Source organism: Periplaneta americana, unplaced genomic scaffold, assembly GCF_040183065.1.
Source record: "Periplaneta americana isolate PAMFEO1 unplaced genomic scaffold, P.americana_PAMFEO1_priV1 scaffold_20, whole genome shotgun sequence".
NCBI classification, from domain to species: Eukaryota; Metazoa; Arthropoda; class Insecta; order Blattodea; family Blattidae; genus Periplaneta; species Periplaneta americana.
This window is the reverse complement of record NW_027185501.1, coordinates 311,213-330,649: the sequence shown is the minus strand read 5'-3', so window position 1 is coordinate 330,649 and position 19,437 is coordinate 311,213. Positions and strand designations below refer to the sequence as shown.

Below are 19,437 nucleotides of genomic sequence, written 5' to 3'. Positions count from 1 at the left end.
CGGTACTGCGAGCCCGCAACAGTTGGGAAGTGAGCAGCTCGGAGTCGGAACACTGTTATTTCGGAACAGGAGGTTCCGACCTACTGTTCATTTTTGCAACAGTTCCGAGACCGGAACAGTTCCAAAATAACTGTTGTGTTATTTTTTACCCATCTCTAGCCTGTACATAGTATAGAGAACGTATAGTATGTTCTCTATACTGTGGCCTGTATTAGATCACGATGGCAGTGGCTCTGTCGATCGATATTCAGTGTGACATGGAAAATAAATTCAGTCGATACCTCTACATGGCAGTCGGTTGCACTTGCACTTTGTCGATCGATGCTCTATAATATATCTTCGAACATAATGTAAGTAACTACAACGTCATTGTATATGACAGGGAGGGGTCATACATTTCGCATCAATTTTTTGTTTATCTCAATATTTGTTATCTGGAATTCAGTATGTGGTACTTTAAGCAAAATAATAATTAATTAATTATTAATTTGAAATTTTCGGTAGGTATTTTACTTGAAAATGGGGACTTTTTGCGTAGCATTTGGAGACTTTCAGCATTATCGTGTTGGCAGCAGCGGTAGTGCGAATTATAATATGAATATGAACCGTTGCTTACGAGATTACACAAGCTGGCGCATAGCACGATCGAGAGTAGGTCTCTGTGAGTTATGACAATTTCTGCCGCTAGGTTCGCCTCGCTGCCCTAAGAAATGATCAATAGTACCATTACAAAGCATTGTGTATCGTGAAAATAGTTCGATTAATTGTGCATTACTGATTGAGTACGAATATTATAAATATGCCAAGCATATTACAGTGTTATTTGAAGCTTGTTCAGCTAAGTTATATTCGAAAATTGGCAGTTATCCGTCACAATTCTAATTACTTTAAATCCAATATCTTCCACTACTTTTAGGGCTTCCATAGTCAATTTTGCCAACTCATCTCCGGTTAAATTGTATGTAAAATATAATGACACTGGTATTTGTACTTTGTAGACAGACCCTTGAACAGAATGCACAGCAATTTATTGGCCAGCTTATTTTCAATCCCAATAGCATTTTTCTTAGTGTCTCAATCCTATCAACATATCCAAATTTCTGTCATACATCAATTTCGGTTTAATACTCATTTCGTCAATAATAAGAGATTCAACTTTTTCATTTTCATGCTCCAAGGACTTTTCCTCTGCAATTAGCCGAGCCTTTATCAAAGAGGTTACACCTGTTTCTCATTTTGAGTGACCAATATAAGTTTTTAATGTCTTTTGATGGGGTAAGTGTAAAATACCCAAGTTTCTTAGTAATCTATAGCCGGTAGATGACCTGTTAGATAACAATATGCAGATTTTCAGTGTTTTCATGAAATTTACACTTTTGTTTTCCGAAAGCCTGAATTTGTTCAGTCAAAAAGCTTGCTTTCAAACTACCTTCTTTAGCAGCTTCTTTTATTTTGGTAAGTTGCTTTCCTATTCCTTGTTCTTCCTTCTCGTTTTGTTTCTATAAACTCCAGAGCTTGCTTTTTAATTTACACATTGTCTGTCTTAGTTTTCCAATAAGCTGATTTTGTTTCCGATTTGTCCTAGTAATTTTTTTTACGTTGTAATGTAATGGTTTTGGGAATTTTTTTACTTTCCATTGAGCACTGGCATTGGTGGCTATAGTTTTTTTTATGTGCTTCATAGATTTCTTCAATTGAAACATTTGCTTCATTGAAAGCTGACGTACTATGTTTAACATTGGGTTTATTTTTCTTAGCAGGATGGATGTTATTCACCACTTCTGTTATCCTTCTTTTGTTGCGTCTACTTATGTTTGAAACATTTTGTTTATGTTTTGGAAAATCATCAAAGACGGATGGTACCACATTAGGAAGCAAACGTTTTAATGTTGTGCTAATGCTAAAATCAGCTTCTTTGAAATGTCTGCTGCAGACACGTGATTTCTTGTTTGGCGTCCAAAGAGTCCTTGGTTTGTCCCCTTCGCGAGAAATGGCTACACACCACTTCTTTCTTAGTCCTTCATCTTGTGGAAAACAATGAAACGAAAAATCACATTCTTTATTCTGGTTCGATTTGCACAATGGCACACAGCAGTAAACCATTTCAATCAGACAAATTACAGGCTAACTTCCTAATTTAATAAATGCTAATTCAAAATATATTTACACGCACTAAAATACTACAGCATTTACTATTACTATGCTCAGTAGATTAATCAGTAGGCCTATAGAAATGTTTTCACCACTGCAAGAAAAAATCGCGCAATAATTATACTTCTCAGTTATTGTGACGTTCGTATTTTGGGAAAATTTTAGAACATGGATTGCACCTACCAAATTATGTCTTAAAATACTAAAAATAGCAGATTTGTCTGCGTTTGTCGAATGCGCATCATTATATTTACGAAAAGGCACTTTTCAGTGCCAATAATTTATTTTGTGTGCACAAGGTTGGAATTTTGAAGTAAGAGGGAAAGGGTGCAATCCATGTTCTGGAGTTTATCCATAGTGCGTAGGTATATGTAAGATGTCAAGTTAATTTATTTCCGGAAATGTTTGGTGTATGAACTGGAGTACAGAGCAGAGAGTCCCTCAGTTTATATGTAATATGTTCTAATATCAAGAATGACAGCCTTTTATTGTAATATAATTGAGGAGTAGTAGTTAGGAAATTACGTCTATTGTCCATAAAATATTGTACGAAGCATGTAATAAGCAATGGTGAGTCCTGTAAATATCCCAAATGTCAATGTCATTTAAGTGTTCTGCTATGAATATTTAGGGCAGAACAGCGCTCCGAGCGGCGGAATTGGCATTACGAGGGAACCACTTCAGACTCTTTTTTCAAGCGCTATGCGCCAGCTTATGTAATCTCGTAAGCAACGATATGAACCAACGCTAACTCGTTGATATGAACATAGACTTACTAAATAACCGCGAATATGAATCAAATAAACGGAAATAAATTAATTTAATTTTATACAATGAATCGACCGGCAGTAATTCGGAAATTAGACGACACTGTTGTTAATCGGATAGCAGTAGGAGAAATTATACAGCGCCCCGCTAATGCATTGAAGGAAATAGAAAACAGGCAAGTTTTTTTTTTTAACTTTACAGGTTATGTTGTTTTAAGGATATTATAATTACAATGTATATAGTTTACCAAAGGTTGCACTAAAGTATATCCTTGCTACTACATTATACTTTTGAATTTCAGTAAGAAGCCTACTAGTGGGTTACTTTATGACGCTGTATCAACATCTCAAGTTATTTAGCGTCTGAATGAAATGAAGGTGATAATGCCGATGAAATGAGGGGCGCGCTTCCGAATAGGGGCAGTGGCATTTCCCCTAAGGTTAGAGTCCATTTAGGTGTGTGTGTATTAATTGAAAAAAAAAATGTCACATAAACATGCGTCCTATTTTCAATATTTTCTAGCCCCTTATTTTTTATTAATATACAAACACCTAAACTGAGGTCTAACCTTAGTGGAAATGCCCTGTTTGGAAGCGCGCCCGTTAGTTTTGAGTAAATGCAAGATAAACGTATCAAAGTCGTATGAAAACTCCGAATTACCAAGTATCATTAGCCTGCCTATGAGCCCTGCAGACTTTGCGCTTGAACTTAGAGATACGACAGTTCTATTGTTTGATAGAGGATTAAATAAAGATTACAGAGCTACCTGTAACTGAAAATTCAATTTTTGAGAGAGAACGGCAGTATTATTCTAGGGATGCGATTTGCTCCTATTGGGTTGAGGAGAAAAAACCTCGACCAGATAACTTGCCCCGACCGGGATTCGAACCGGGCCACCTGATTTCGCAGTCAGATGCGCTAATCGTTATCCACACCGGCCAAGAGGCCTACTATCTAGTGTAAACAGTGCCACATGAGGCGCAGAAGTTACATCTCTCCCCCTACATGTAGCTATATCATTTCAATTCCATTGTTTTCCACTTGTTAAAGGGAATCACAACACAAAAACATATTAGGCCTATATTTAGTTTGTCATATAGTTAGGTAAACTAGTGCTGAGGTATCAATGGTTATTAAAGGAGAAAAATTCGCTCCGGCGCCAGGGATCGAACTCGGGTCCTTGGTTCTACGTACCAAACGCTCTGACCACTAAGCTACGCCGAAGTTCAATCCACAGCACCGGATCGAATCACCCTTCTCTAGTGTTTTTTCCGGTGCTGTGATCGAACTTGCGTAGCTTAGTAGTTACAGCACTTGGTACGTAGAACCAAGGACCCTGGTCCGCACAGTGGTCTAAAATCCATATTTAGGAGGACAAATGCAGAAAAATGACATGTAAAAAATGAAATTAAATCCTTAAATTATTTTTCCTGTATAACTGAGTAACACCCAATTGATTACCTTAATCAGCGGAGGTGGCTGCATAGCGAGATAAGAGGCCGGTAACATGCCACATTTCGCCACCCAGCATTTTTACTCAGCACGCGCCGCGAGTCTGCCGTTTTCCTTGTGCTGTAACTCTGTTGTAAGTGGTCGATTCCATTCATATTTAGTATCAACATGTCAAGTAGTTCTTTGGGTATGTAACACTGTTTGTTTTTGTTACATTTAATGTTATTATAGTATGTAAAATTAGCATGAATGGACACGGTACAAAATATAAATATAACCATTGAGTGCAGATTTTGCTAAGGTAGAGAAGAAAAAAAAAACCCCTGTGGTTCGTCCAAAAATGATTTTTTTTTTCACTTCCTCCACTATTTAAGTTACCTCTATATTAAATCTAATCTTAAGGTGCGCAGATTTGCAGAAGTAATAATTTATGAGCACTATTCTTTCGAGGTGCAGTAGTGCAATTTTTCTCGTTTGCAGTTAGGCCTATTTCAATATCTGTGAATCGAATCTGCTTTCGCAGTATAATACAGGGAATCCAAGATGACAGCTTGTTAATTATATACCAAATAAGCTTCCCGAGTGCCCAAAAGGTGCAATAGTATCTAAAATGTTACATTTTCCTCCCATAAGATAATTTATCGTTGGAGAGCAAGAGGATAAGGGATATGCGTTTTTTAAACGAAATGGACATTGGCTTAGTGAGCTACTTATTAAATTAGGTTCTCCTCGTGATAATAATAAACATTTATAGAAAACTTACCCCTGGAAAAAGTCGTGTCTGCCCAAAAAAGCTTTTCCATTACAGCAAGTATGAGGTCAAAACAAAGACAATCCAGAGAATTAGAGTTTGTATACAAAACAAGTTTACTACCTCTAACTACTGTGTAAAATTTCATAAAAATCTGTTAAATAAGAGAAAAGTTACTAATTTTGTCTAATAAGGAGTAGTTCCCCTTATACCAACGTAACGAGAGCTTGTACACAAAACATATATGCTGCCTGTAACTACTGTGTAAAATTTCATAAAAATCTGTTAAGTAGGAGAAAAGTTACTAATTTTGTCTAATTGCGCTCCCCCTATAAGGGGTGGTTCCCCTTATACCAACGTAACGAGAGCTTGTACACGAAACATAGATGCTACCTGTAACTACTGTGTAAAATTTCATAAAATTCTGTTAAATAGGAGAAAAGTTACTAATTTTGTCTAATTGCGCCCCCCCCCTATAAGGTGTGGTTCCCCTTATACCAACGTAACGAGAGCTTGTACACAAAACATATATGCTACATGTAACTACTGTGTAAAATTTCATAAAAATCTGTTAAGTAGGAGAAAAGTTACTAATTTTGTCTAATTGCGCCCCCCTATAAGGGGTGGTTCCCCTTATACGAACGTAACGAGAGCTTGCATACAAAACATATATGCTACATGTAACTACTGTGTAAAATTTCATAAAAATCTGTTATGTAGGAGAAAAATTACTAATTTTGTCTAATTGCGCCCCCCTATAAGGGGTGGTTCCCCTTATAAAAACGTAACGAGAGCTTGTACACAAAACATATATATGCTACCTGTAACTACTGTGTAAAATTTCATAAAAATCTGTTAAGTAGGAGAAAAGTTACTAATTTTGTCTAATTGCGCCCCCCTATAAGGGGTGGTTCCCCTTATACGAACGTAACGAGAGCTTGTACACAAAACATATATGCTACATGTAACTACTGTATAAAATTTTATAAAATTCTGTTAAGTAGGAGAAAAGTTACTAATTTTGTCTAATTGTGCCCCCCCCCCTATAAGGGGTGGTTCTCATTATACGAACGTAACGAGAGCTTGCATACAAAACATATATGCTACATGTAACTACTGTGTAAAATTTCATAAAAATCTGTTAAGTAGGAGAAAAGTTACTAATTTTGTCTAATTGTGCCCCCCCTATAAGGGGTAGTTCCCCTTATACCAACGTAACGAGAGCTTGCATACAAAACATATATGCTACCTGTAACTATTGTGTAAAATTTCATAAAATCCTGTTAAATAGGAGAAAAGTTACTAATTTTGTCTAATTGTGCCCCCTATAAGGGGTAGTTCCCCTTATACCAACGTAACGAGAGCTTGCATACAATACATATATGCTACCTGTAACTACTGTGTAACATTTCATAAAAATCTGTTCGGTAGCTGAAAAGTTATTAATATGTCCGCTAAATTTGCATTCTGGACCACTGTGCGCCAGAGCAAATTTTTCTCCTTTAATAACCATTGTAACCATAACAGATCAATTCTGTAGGACCAAAAGTAAATCTTTACATAGCGCTGAGCTAATTCCTGTGTGCTTACACACCTTGCATATATGAATCTGTGACAGGTTAGGTTTGATTAATTTAGGCTTTTGTTATGCTTTGCATATACGATCAATTGCATTTCCACAAAAAAATGGCTAAACTAGGCTACCTCTGAGGTAGTTTCCTTCATACTGCGCTTATACACCTTGTATATACGAATCTATGAAGGTTAGGCTTGGTTAGTTTAAGCTTTTGTTATGCCTTGCATATACGATCAACTGCATCATCATAAGAAATCCTTTTTAAATTAAACGATTTTCACTTCTGAAATCACTTGAACTACCTCAGTGCTAGTTTCACTTCAAAAATCCTGGTAATTTGGTAGAAAAAGTTGGTCAATCTGAGGGACATCAGTGACAGGTTGGGTATGATTTGTTGAGGTTTTTGGTACGCCTTGCATACTTATACGTTTTTTGATAGGCATATAAAAAACTTGAACAAACCAAACCTAACCTGTCCCAGATTCTACATGATGTCCGCCATATTGACCAACGTTTTATGCCGAATTATAAAATCCCTTATAAATTAGACGAATTTCACTTCCGAAATCACTGGAACTACCTCAGCGTCAGCACTAGTTTCACCATATAGTTTAACATAGGAAGGAATTACAATCAGTTTAATTCAAACGTGGCATCTGTACCTTCAAAAACACCCGAGGAAAGAGGGAGAAAAGCGAGTAGCCTACCTGATGACATCATTGGACTCGGCTGCCGGTGACAACATTGCATACATACACCTGTTTCTATGCAGATATATAAATCGCATTCATTTTGAGATAAATTATAGTGTGCTATGGCTTCAGGGATCCAACCATCCACCGCTGTGGAGTAACAGTTAGCATGCCTGACCCTGAAATGAACGGGCCTGGGTTCAAATCCTGTTTGGGACAAGTTACCTGTTTGAGGCTTTTTCCCACAACCCATTAAGTGCAAATGCTGGATAACTTTCGGCGCTGGAACCTGGACTCATTTTGCTGACATCATTCAGACGCTAGGTAACCTCAGCAGTTGAAAAAGCATCGTAAAATAACCCACTAAAAGAAGTATCCAACCGTACCAATTCAAACAGGAGAAATGCGATTTTGATAATATGTTGTTGTTGTTTTCTAATGCCAGGAGTTTGACAATAAAGTCATTTGACCTCTTGCACTCCAATATTTTTCAAAGATATTATCATGGCCAGCCACTGAAGCACAGATTTTGAGATGTTGCGAATCCATTTCTTGGTTTGAGTTGCACAATGGGCAGTTAGGGGACTGATATATTCCAATTCTATGCAGGTGATTTTGATAATATAATTATAGTGATAATGAAGTGGAAACATTAATAACTGTTGGGAGGGCATGTGGAAAGGATTGATGTAAATATGTCCATTGCATTGAAATGCCAAAAGATATAGGGTTCCCAGACGTCCCGTAAAATATGGGATCACCCCATTTTTTGCTATTGCGTCCTGTTTCCCGAGAAAAGTCTTCGGGACAGCTTTCTGTCCCGTATTTTAGAGTTCCAAACTGAGAAAAAACGGAAAAGTTACAATGTCGCACTTCATCATTGCAGATGACTGTAGATGGTCTGTTATGAAACAATATTATTGTGAGTTATTAATTTCTCAAGGCGAGTGATGGCAAGACCAAACGTTTAGATGAAGTCTGGGTGGATGTTTTTAAAAGTACTGAAGGAGAACTCTCAAATTTGAAGAGAGTAGTGGAGTTCATTATGTGTATCCCTGGAATGAATGCGTGTGCCAAAATATTATTTTCTTGCATGAATGCTCTATGGACTGATGATAAAAATAAATTGTCTGTAAAAACAGTAAAATTAATGCTTGTAATATCATTCTTCAGTGAGAACTGTGTTGCTTTTCATGACATGATTCTTCAAAATAAACAATTGTTAAGTGAAATTCATTCTTTAGAGAAGTATTACAAGGCCAAGGCTGATTGATTTATAAGAATATTGTCACATGAGTAACTTAGTGTATTTTGTAACTATTTCTGTAATAACTTAGTAAAACCAATTTGAAAGCAACTTACATAAGGAAGCTTAAACTTAATGCAAGTAACTTATGCTCCCTAACAATTTTGTTTACTATTTGTTTACTTACCCTTAGTTAGTTGGTAAAGTGTTTGTGTAGTAAACTTCGCTACATACACAGTTTGAAAGATTGGTATATTTGGTGGATGTGCATATTAAACTTACTTAGTGATAATTGATAAGTGTCCCGTATTTTTTTTCCAATATGTCTGGGAACCCTAAACAGATAATGAGTGTGTTGTGTAGAAATGTAAAATGTGAGAACTGTAAAAACTGATACCTAAGGGTGTGTTACTGAAAACTCTTCCTTTAAAAAGCTTAGTATTTTGGATAATGATGTTCTAAATTTGACCTGCCATAATTTGAGCGCAAAAGACAAAAACAATAGTAAAAGACGTTTACTTTCACCAAGTAACCCTATAAATAAAACTTGGTATTATGTAAGTTACAAGTTGTGTAAATTCATGAACAGTTATTGGACACAAAAATCGAGTTGTCATACCATCTTGTGTATAGGATTGCCAACCATCCGGAATTTTTCCGGATTGTCGAAAAAAATTAAATTGTTTTCAGGACTCTTAATGTCTGGAATTTTGTTCATTGCAGTATTACATTCTGAAATTTCATATATATATATATATATATATATATTCACATTCAGTGTCCTTACTGAATATATTGCATGTTAATACAGAACTGGACTTTGAAAATGGTGCTGCATTGTACCAAGAATATTGCCTATTGAAAGAGATGATGCCGATGCTGAAAGATCTACCAACTCAAGAACGCTGGCACACTGTTTTGAAGACATGTAATGTGCCAAATTTGGTATGCAGTTTTTATATATAGGTAGAAAGACAGTCTGAGATAAGTGAAAGGTTAGGTTTGATTTGGTTAGGTTTTTGGTATGAATTGTGTGTTTGGTTTTTGGTATATAGATATATAGGCCTAGATAGTCTTCGTAAGATCTGAGAACAGTTGGAGGTTAGGTTTGGTTTGGTCAGGTTTTTGGTAGAGATGTATTGTGTTGGTAATATCCTGCTTTAAACAAGAGCAGATGGATTCTTTTTTGGAATGGGATATTGTGAAATTGTGTTGATACTGTATTGTTCTACGAATCCAACAGTGCCTGACAAGATTAAAGAGTCAGTGTTGGCCTATAAATGCTCTCAAGCAGTAAGCAATCAGTTTCAGTTTGCTGAACAATCTCTCACAGCTGGCAATGGAAACTGAAATAGGTAGCGTTATTTGTGTTGCAATGCATAAAGTGGGGAAACATCATGTTCATGAAATCGAGAATCCTTCAGACCTGAAATTTTCGCAGTGTGAGTCGAAAGCAGCATTCTGCAATCCATTCTGCGTTCTGTTATGCATCAGTATCACAGCTGTAGTTTTCGTCCGAATTTCTGCACTTGTTTTTTAAGGTACTACTGGTATTGTCAACACCATAACATAGTGTATTGACTGATATCTAGAAGGAACCCGATTTGATTCAGCTTCTTGCAGCACAGAGAAACTTTTGTCCATTTCCATGTGAAGGCAGTTGAGTGATTCCTTCATGACTTTCTCCATGTTTTGTCTAGCGGTTAATGTGATGTATTTCCAGCTCTCGCCAGGCATAATTTTCTTTCGTCTTTGACATCTCTCAACCTCAACATACCCATATCACTTTTTACAGGGAGCAGTTGACTAAGTTCCTCTTTCGACATGAAAGTTATCTCTGACACCTTTCGTATCCAGGGTGGCATCGTGCAATTTCCTGCAGCCTCTTTTGAGCTCGATCAATTGAAATAAGTACTTTGTTCCAACAAAATTCTATAGGAAAAACAAAAAACATGGAGGCTCATGTGTATTTGTAAAACAAGTATAGAAGCAATACCATTTAGCCTACATTATTTGATAATGTTGAAGAACATTTTGAAACTAGTATGGTGGAATTCTCGAGTTTGAAACGAATTATAATCTGTATATATAGGACTCCCAGCAGTAATATCAGATCCTTATTGATAAATTGGATTTAATAATTCATACTTTGCGAAATAGAAACAAAAATATTATAATCATGGGTGATATAAATGTAGATTTTTAAAAATTATAATAATAATAATATTAATTGGAAATTACAACTAGTATTAAACACACATGGCTTAGAGACAATAGTAAATGTCCCAACAAGAATAGGAAGCAGCAGTCAGTCAGCAGTTGGTCAAATAATACTAAACAAGGATTTGTGGAACTACAGTTCTAATGTAATAACAACTGGGTTCTATGATCATGAAGCTCAAATCTTGCAGTTACATCTAGAAGATAGGAATAAAAATAACTATAATAGTTCTGCTGTATACAAGAAAGTAAGATCCTTTAAGGAAGAAAATATTCAGTATCTAAATCATCTACTTGAGAAAGAATCTTGTAACTCCATATTCGAACAAACTTCAGTAAACCTTGCTTATGACGAATTCTTTAAAACATTCAATTATTATTATGAGATAGCTTTGCTTGAAATTAATATCAAATTTACAGACAATACAAAAAAACTGGGCCACTACAGGGATAAGGGAATCCGGAAAGAGACTAAGATTTCTTAACAAAATATTAAAAGGGGGGAATGTCTCAAAAACGTTTAAAGATTATTATTATCATTATAAGAAAATTTATAATAAAGTAATAAGTCAAGCCAAAAAACTGCACAATGATAAATTTATAAATTCAGCTGGGAACAAGTCAAAAGCTATGTGGAAAGTTATTGAAGATGAACTCGGACAAAATAGTAATGATATAAAAAATATCAAACTAAAATGTGATGTGGAGAACTATGTGACATCAATAAAACAGCAAACATATTTAACGATTATTATGTAGGTATTGCAGAAACTGTTCTGGATAACAGCACACAGATTAAAAACAATAATATAACAAAACACAAGGATAATTGTAATAGCATATGTCTAAATTCTACTAATGAAACAGAAATTATGGAAATTATTAAACGACTTGGGAGTAAAAGATCAGCTGGCATCGATGGGATTCCAGATTTTCTTATCAAAAGATGTTTCCTAAATATAGTTACTCCTATAACTGCCATTGTAAATATTTCACTGTCAATAAGCCAGTTCCCAGATAAGCTTAGTTTGAAGATGGCAAAAGTGAAACCCTTATATAAAAAAGGACCACAGATGGAAGTTCGAAATTATAGACCAATCTCCTTACTCTCTGTTTTTTCTAAGATAATTGAAAAGGTTATGCACAAGAGGCTTGTATCATTTTTAACCCAACATAATATAATTGTTGAAAACCAACATGGATTTTGTAAGGGTAAATCAACTAATACGGCAACTATAAACTTTTTAAAAAGAGTATATGAATCTATTGACAAGAAAGAAATAGGAATAGGATTATTTTTAGACCTCTCAAAAGCATTTGACCTAGTGGATCACACTATTTTGTTGGAAAAATTAAAAGCTATTGGAATTAGAGGCTTGGCACACAGTTGGTTTACTTCTTACCTGGAAAACCGTGAACAAAGGACAGAGATCACTTGTAAAGAAAATGGTAAAATAATAAATTATCTGTCTAAGAAAAAATGTATAGGTATGGTGTTTCACAGGGCTCAATTCTCGGACCAATTCTATTTTTGATATATATAAACGATTTAGAGTCATACATCAGCCATGGAGAACCAACTTTCTTTGCAGATGATACCAGTATCTTTTTATCAGGAAAAGATGTCAATACCATGCGTTTTCTTACAGAAAAGACTAGTGGAATGGTTTGAGAGAAACACACTGGTAATCAATAAGTCGAAAACCATAGCCATTTCTTTTCATCATTCACAAAACAATTATTCTGAGTGGCCAGTCATAGAACATCAAAATGAAACAATTCAATATTCTTACAGTACAAAATTTCTTGGTATATAGCTAGATGAACATTTAAAATGGTCTGTACACCTTCAGGAACTAGGAAAGAAATTAAGTAAAATTTGCTTTGCCTTGCGATTACTAATAAGAGCATCATCTATTGAATCTGCTCGCACATTGCACTTCGCATGCTCACTCTATCCTAACGTATGGTATAATCTTTTGGGGTAATTCACCCAATGCAATCCAAATATTTAAACTACAAAAGAGAGCAATTAGAGCCATAGTTCAAGTGTCTCAAACTACCAGCTGCAGACCAGTCTTAAAAAAAATACATACCTTGTCATTACCCTGTATTTATATTTATCAAACTTTAAATTTTATCAAATGTAATTTGTATAGCTTTCTCAAAAATTCAGACACACACCAGCACAATACAAGAAATAAAGATAATATTTTTACTGAAAGTTTTAACACAACTCTATACAAAATGTTTCATTCATGCTGGTCTTCGTATGTATAATGACGTACAAAATTATCTTAAAGAAATATCTGCACATAAAAAATTTAAGAAAGCTCTTTACAAAATTTTAATCAAAAACTGCTTTTACAGTATGAACGAATTTATTGAAAATTGACATAACTGAATAGAAAAGAATGCCTTACTTCAAAAATTTTACTTCCTCTTTTCCAGATCCTGACTTCGAGAAGGATGTCTTCTCATGAAGGACGCATAGGTCGAAATTGACTCTAGACTGCTAAATGAAATGTGATTTGTCTTGTAAAGTGTTATACCTGTTCTTGTGGTTGTTATTTGTTAATGTTGAAATTGTTTATAATTAATGTTGAAATTATTTATAATTAATGTTGAAATTTCATATGTTGTATTTTAATTCTGTTATAGCGTAGTAATTATGTGTCACTTTTGACATGTCCCATATCATGTATGTGATCAGTTGGCTGCAGTAAATGAATATGTATATGAATATTAAAACTGATTACTGCTTGATATGAAGTTCAGACACATGATGTGTAAGATAAATAGCAAAAGCCTAAGACAGTGCTTTACAAAACCACTTTTAGGAATGGTCCTGCTTTTTGTGCCTAAAAACCTGGTCATCCTACAAGAAGCTTGTGTACAGTATAGGTAACTGTCACGCATCACTTCTTGTTCTCATCACCTGAAGTATCTCTTCGATGTACTTGCTGATGGGTCTTACAGCTTCTTCTGTTGCACGCCACATACACATAATTTAGTCTCTAAACACACACCTTCATCTCAAACAGCAGAAATAATTAAAATGCTTTCTCAAAATTAATATCACTCAATAAAAGAATTGTATTCCAATGGATACCATCCCATTGTGGAATCCTGGGAAACGAGAATGTGGAAGCTTTAGCAAAGAAGGGCAGCACTGCTACTTACAGACCTGTTACTAAATCTGCGTTTTATTCTGTGAAAAGATTTATTAAATCTACATACTTAGACTTTAACAAACAAAATTTGATAACACAATCTCAAGGGAAAAAATGGAACTCTCTGCATCAAAATCCACAGTTAATTCCTGATTTACCACGCAAATCGTCTGTAGCTGCATTTAGATTGGCAACAGGCCATGATTGTTTGGCCAAACATCTGCATAGAATTTGAATATATCAGTCCCCTAACTGCCCATTGTGCAACTCAAACCAAGAAATGGATTCGGAACACCTCAAAATCTGTGCTTCAGTGGCTGGCCATGATAATATCTTTGAAAAATATTGGAGTGCAAGAGGTCAAATGACTTTATTGTCAAATGCCTGGCATTAGAAAACAACAACAACATAATTTTTGACTCCAACTTTCAAACCACAGGAATAACAAATTACAGTTTTTCTCAGTGCTGTGTTTCGAGCAAGTAGATGTAGAAGATTTCGATTATTCTGAAAAATGTCGTCATCAATAGATCTGTTTTGCTACATGTATACCCACCAGTGATTGCTACAATTTACAAACATTGCCGAGTTACCTCTTTATTCTTTGACAAACACCACTTCTATGTCCAGCATTATTGTAGCAGTGGGATCAATAATCTCATAATTATATCCATTTCATCCACTTATAGCTTGCTTCAACCAAGCTCTCCTCATCCTTCTGATTTATTTCAGTGAAGCCAAGGAAAGACTCTCCAACAAATAGACTACTGTTTTTTTTTCTCAAAATCAATTTCCATGTAGCGTATCTCAGACAATTGCTCTCGATGTGCTTGATCAGGACTCGAGTAAAACATTAACTTGACTTCTTGTATGCTTCTTAGTAACCTCTGCCGAATGTTGATTGCCATTAGGTGGATGAATTCATTCTGAACCCTTGGTGAAAGCTAAGATGTTGATTCAGGATGTTTTTCTTTATGAACTAGTTGTTGTTTCATGACAGAATCAAAGAGGTCAGGAAATTACTCATTAAAAAGCCATCAGGCATCTGAAATGCTTTGCAGAGGTAAGTTTTGTGTGTGCTATAGGGGATTTTACGCAATGGACTCTCCTCAAGATTTCACGCCACTTTTTCAAAGTACTTGAACAAAATTGGAGTTATTTCTTCATCACTTTGTCCATTGTGCAGTCTTCAGGAAGAAATGGGTCAGAATAATTTTCAATTTTTCAAAGATGCTCAGTCCTTTCCTCTAAACCCACTTTGTGTGGAAAATATTGGAGAAGAAGAGAGTTAATCAATGGCTTCACTGCTAAAATTAACAACAACACATTTCTGCGGAAAATTCATTAAAGTAGTGGAGAGGAATTCAAAATCAGTACCATTACTGCTACAAAAGCTATTACAATTGAAGGGTTTTTGAAAAAAAAATCATAGTCCAAAAAAATACAAATTTCAGATATTAAGCATATGGCGAGTGTATTGTAGCGCCATCTACAGAATTAGCCTAGTTGTTAGGGGGAAAAAAACACCGTAAGCCTATGTTGTAAGAGTGGAAATTTTCACTGGTTTTCATAAAACAACCATAGTCCAAAGAATTTTTTTTTTGTGAAAACAGTCATTGTCCAGCCAGGACGATTGTAGCATTTACAAACATCCCTTGTGGTCACTGATTGAGAAGAAACTGCTTTCTGAAGGATGCACTGAAAGGAATTGTGAACGGGAGAAAAGTTCTGGGCAGAAGAAGATATTACATGATAGACATTAAGATATATGGATCATATGCGGAGACTAAGAGGAAGGCAGAAAATAGAAAAGACTAGAAAAGCTGGGTTTGCAGTGAAAGACCTGCCCCTGGGCAGAACACTATGAATGAATGAATGAATCACCTTGAAATATGCATTCAATTTTAAACTGTAGTAGATTCGCTGCAAAAACCACCTCAGAGAAAAATACTTTGGCACGTGAATTGTTGTATTAGTTATGGTCGTTATGGACTACTGTATTGTATTGTATTTATCAACATTCGATGTATTCGTACATTGCTTCACAGCTAGAATATGGAACAAGTCAAAAGGCTTAACACTACTATAAAGTCTTAATTCATAGTTACAGTCTAATGGAAATATATACAGAAGAGGTTTACAATAGAGTGTACTAGTACAACACAAAGTTTTAGTATCAATTTCATGAAGCGTTGTTGAATGTCATGAATTCACCTACAGAATAGGAGGCGTGAGAAATTAGGTACTTCTTTAATTTGGCCTTAAATAATCTTATGTTTTGAGTTTCATTTTTATATCGATATGGAGGCTATTAAAAATTTTTATACATCTTGATTATTTAAAAAATTTTTACTGCCATATAACATACTCCTTTCTGAAAGCACGATAGACTTGCCGATGGAGTATGAAAGTCATCTTTAGGTGCAGAAGTAATGCCATGGAAGAAATGTAAGCAAGTAAAGAAACAGGAATAAAGAAACAGAAGATTAAAGGGGAGGCACACTTCAGCCACAACAGAGTATTTTTTCCTAAAACAACCATTGTCCACAGTTACCTATATTTACTCATGTATTTCTATGAGACAATTTACATTATAAAATATGTACTTCAGTTTTCCCAAGTTTTTATAACACCTTAAGAAGTGGCATGATGAATTTTAACAAGACCTTCAAGTGTCAGCAACACTCCTGCCAGATAGTTTCTTGTTTCTCCTGAAAATGTATGTTTTTGGACTCTTGTTGTTTAGTCAACTGTCCAAAGACAGGTCTGAACCTCACAAGTGATACCAAGAAGGCACTATTTATGAGGCAAGTAAGCCAGGAGATAATGAGGTAGGGTGACCAGTTCCTTTCCCCTCCATTGCATATATCACTGACTAGCTACATATTACACTAGTCAGACTTCAGATGTATACAAACAATTGTTCTTCCTCTGACACATATTAAGTGAGATGTACTGTCTGACAATAGATGTACATATCAGCCAGAACCTCAACCAGGACTATGCTTGTTTTTTGAAAAAAAACTCTTCAATTAATCATTACTCTTTTTTATCTTTTCACCTGCATTAGACCTATTTGTTATGTATTTGTGTTTGAGCAGTGTCATTTCTTTGTATTGGAAAAAAAAAATGTCCTCAGGTGCAGTTACATGTTGGATATTTGGATACCAAGTAACAATTCTTATAAGACATAATTGGAATACATAATTTTTGTAGCATTTTGATTCAGTTAGAATCTTTAAACTTCATGATTACTGGTTCACAAGATTCAAATTTTTTTTCCTTGCATTCTTAATTTAACTTTTTTTTTTCTTTGCATCCTTAATTTTAAGTCTAAACTAAAATGCTGTTCAACTTGGACCATCCCTATACAAGCATTATAATTCTTAGCTATACATACTGATACTGAATAAAACTTTCTGGAATTACATAATTTTTATAATTAGCAGCATTCACTGATAGGCTTATATTATGCATAATGTGAACTTGTCATTCCAGTTTGAATGCCTGTGCCACTGCAATAAAAACCATAGTGAAGTCGGGCAAGCAAACTTCAGAAGTTTGAAGATTTGTGTACAATAGCAACATACAGTTTCAGAGGAGAGCATTAGCCATATTGCCATAACCACCAAGACAGCAAGTGGTCAGTGTGCGTACAGGTAACTTTATGAATCATGATAATGTCACATGTTATTATTTGTTAATGGCATGAATGATTTTGACATACTTGTATAATTTTTTTCTCATAGTTTTCGATATAGAAGAGGATAGATCATATTATTCACAAGTGCATAGTTACCGCATTATTGTTACCTGATTTATATAAAAGAGAAAGGAATTAGACAGTCTGGAAGTTTTAGTACAGTGAAACCACTACAAGGCGGAAGTGCCATGGTCCTCATTTTTGTTGTTGTTGTGAACATGTTTTCGTATTATTCAGATATGAAGTTAAAATGAAATATTTTGTCACATAATTGAAAAACAAAATGACATGCCACAAACTGCAATAAGTACAACATATTCTGTTTAACAACTTACTTACAAATGGCTTTTAACATTTAGAAGCCGCAAGACCTGTACCACTATTGCACGCAAATTTCTAACTCTTAAGCAGGAGTTCGTATACCTGCATAATCAGGCAAATTCGTGTTGGGTTCGTTAGCCGAGTGGTTTAAGGTGCACAAGCTATGTCCGGCCAGCATATCGTGCCTAAGATCACAGGTTCGCGTCCTAGTCACTGCAGTCAATTGAGTCTGTGGTAAAGGATGGGGAGGACCCATGTAAAACAGTCAGTGTAATGGTACGCATACGGAGTTTCAGTTGACTGCAGTTGAAATGATTTTGCTCCTTTTGGGGGGGGGGGATTTTTTAATTATTGTAATCAAATGCAGTGTCCTTAATGTTGTATGAAATTAAAGAATATCAACGTATAATTTATAAGATATAAAGAACATAGAAATATCTCCCATGAAATTTCTCATTGTGCTTTCAGTGAACACATATCCAATAATCAACATTACTTTACAGACATTAACTCAGACATGGAAATTTTACATATGAATAGGAAAGGTAAATTATTAAATATTCTGGAGTCTATTGAAATATACAAAGACAAATTCATTAATTCTCATAATTTGAATGAAAAAGCAATTTATGAAAAAAACATTCTCTTTGACCTTTATATTACTTCCGATTTGAATAGTAAAAGACTAACGTAGTATTAGTCTGTCCTTCCCTCAAGCCAAGCAACAACACGGTTCGATCACCTGAACCACACCGGTGAGTCATTCATCCAAGTCGCAATTTTGTCCATTCTCCTTTTATTTTTATTTTTTAAATATGATCTGTGTAAACTTTTTATCAGAAGAATGTACATATATTATAAGATTTTAACTTTTTAACATGTCAGTTCTATTATCACATTTTTATTCAATCTCATACATTATTATAATTTCTTATATCATTTTCAAATGTTATATGCATATATAGAAGACATAACAGTATTGCTTATTTAGAAATCAATTATACTTTATATTTTTAACTTTTCTAATCAGTGAAAGACTTTTATAAAGTATCACAACTTATGATATCTTCTATTTTTCCATTTGTCACTTTTTAATCTTTGAAATATAACTAAACAAGAGATTAATTATAATTGCTTTCGTTTTGCAGTCATGGTAATTAGTCACTGAAGATGGAGACTATAACTAACATCTTTAATAGTTTTATTGTACTTATTAGTGTTCATACAACTGAAAGATATCACCTGTAATGTATTTTATATAATATCATGTCATGATCATAATACTAGCTATACCACTATAATGGTAGCTCGGCTCTTAAAGGTTAAGGAACCCGGAGGTTCATTGCCACCCTCACATAAGCCCACTATCGGTCCCTATCCTGAG

The 19,437-nt window shown here is 34.9% G+C and overlaps 1 long non-coding RNA gene across 1 annotated transcript; it reads left to right on the top strand.

The window, feature by feature from the left end:
* The first annotated feature begins 265 nt into the window (after positions 1-265).
* Positions 266-17,682, top strand: LOC138693731 (uncharacterized). The gene is made up of 3 exons (XR_011330419.1): positions 266-350; positions 9,448-9,581; positions 17,528-17,682. It is a non-coding gene; the product is annotated as an uncharacterized lncRNA (long non-coding RNA).
* Positions 17,683-19,437: the final 1,755 nt, after the last annotated feature.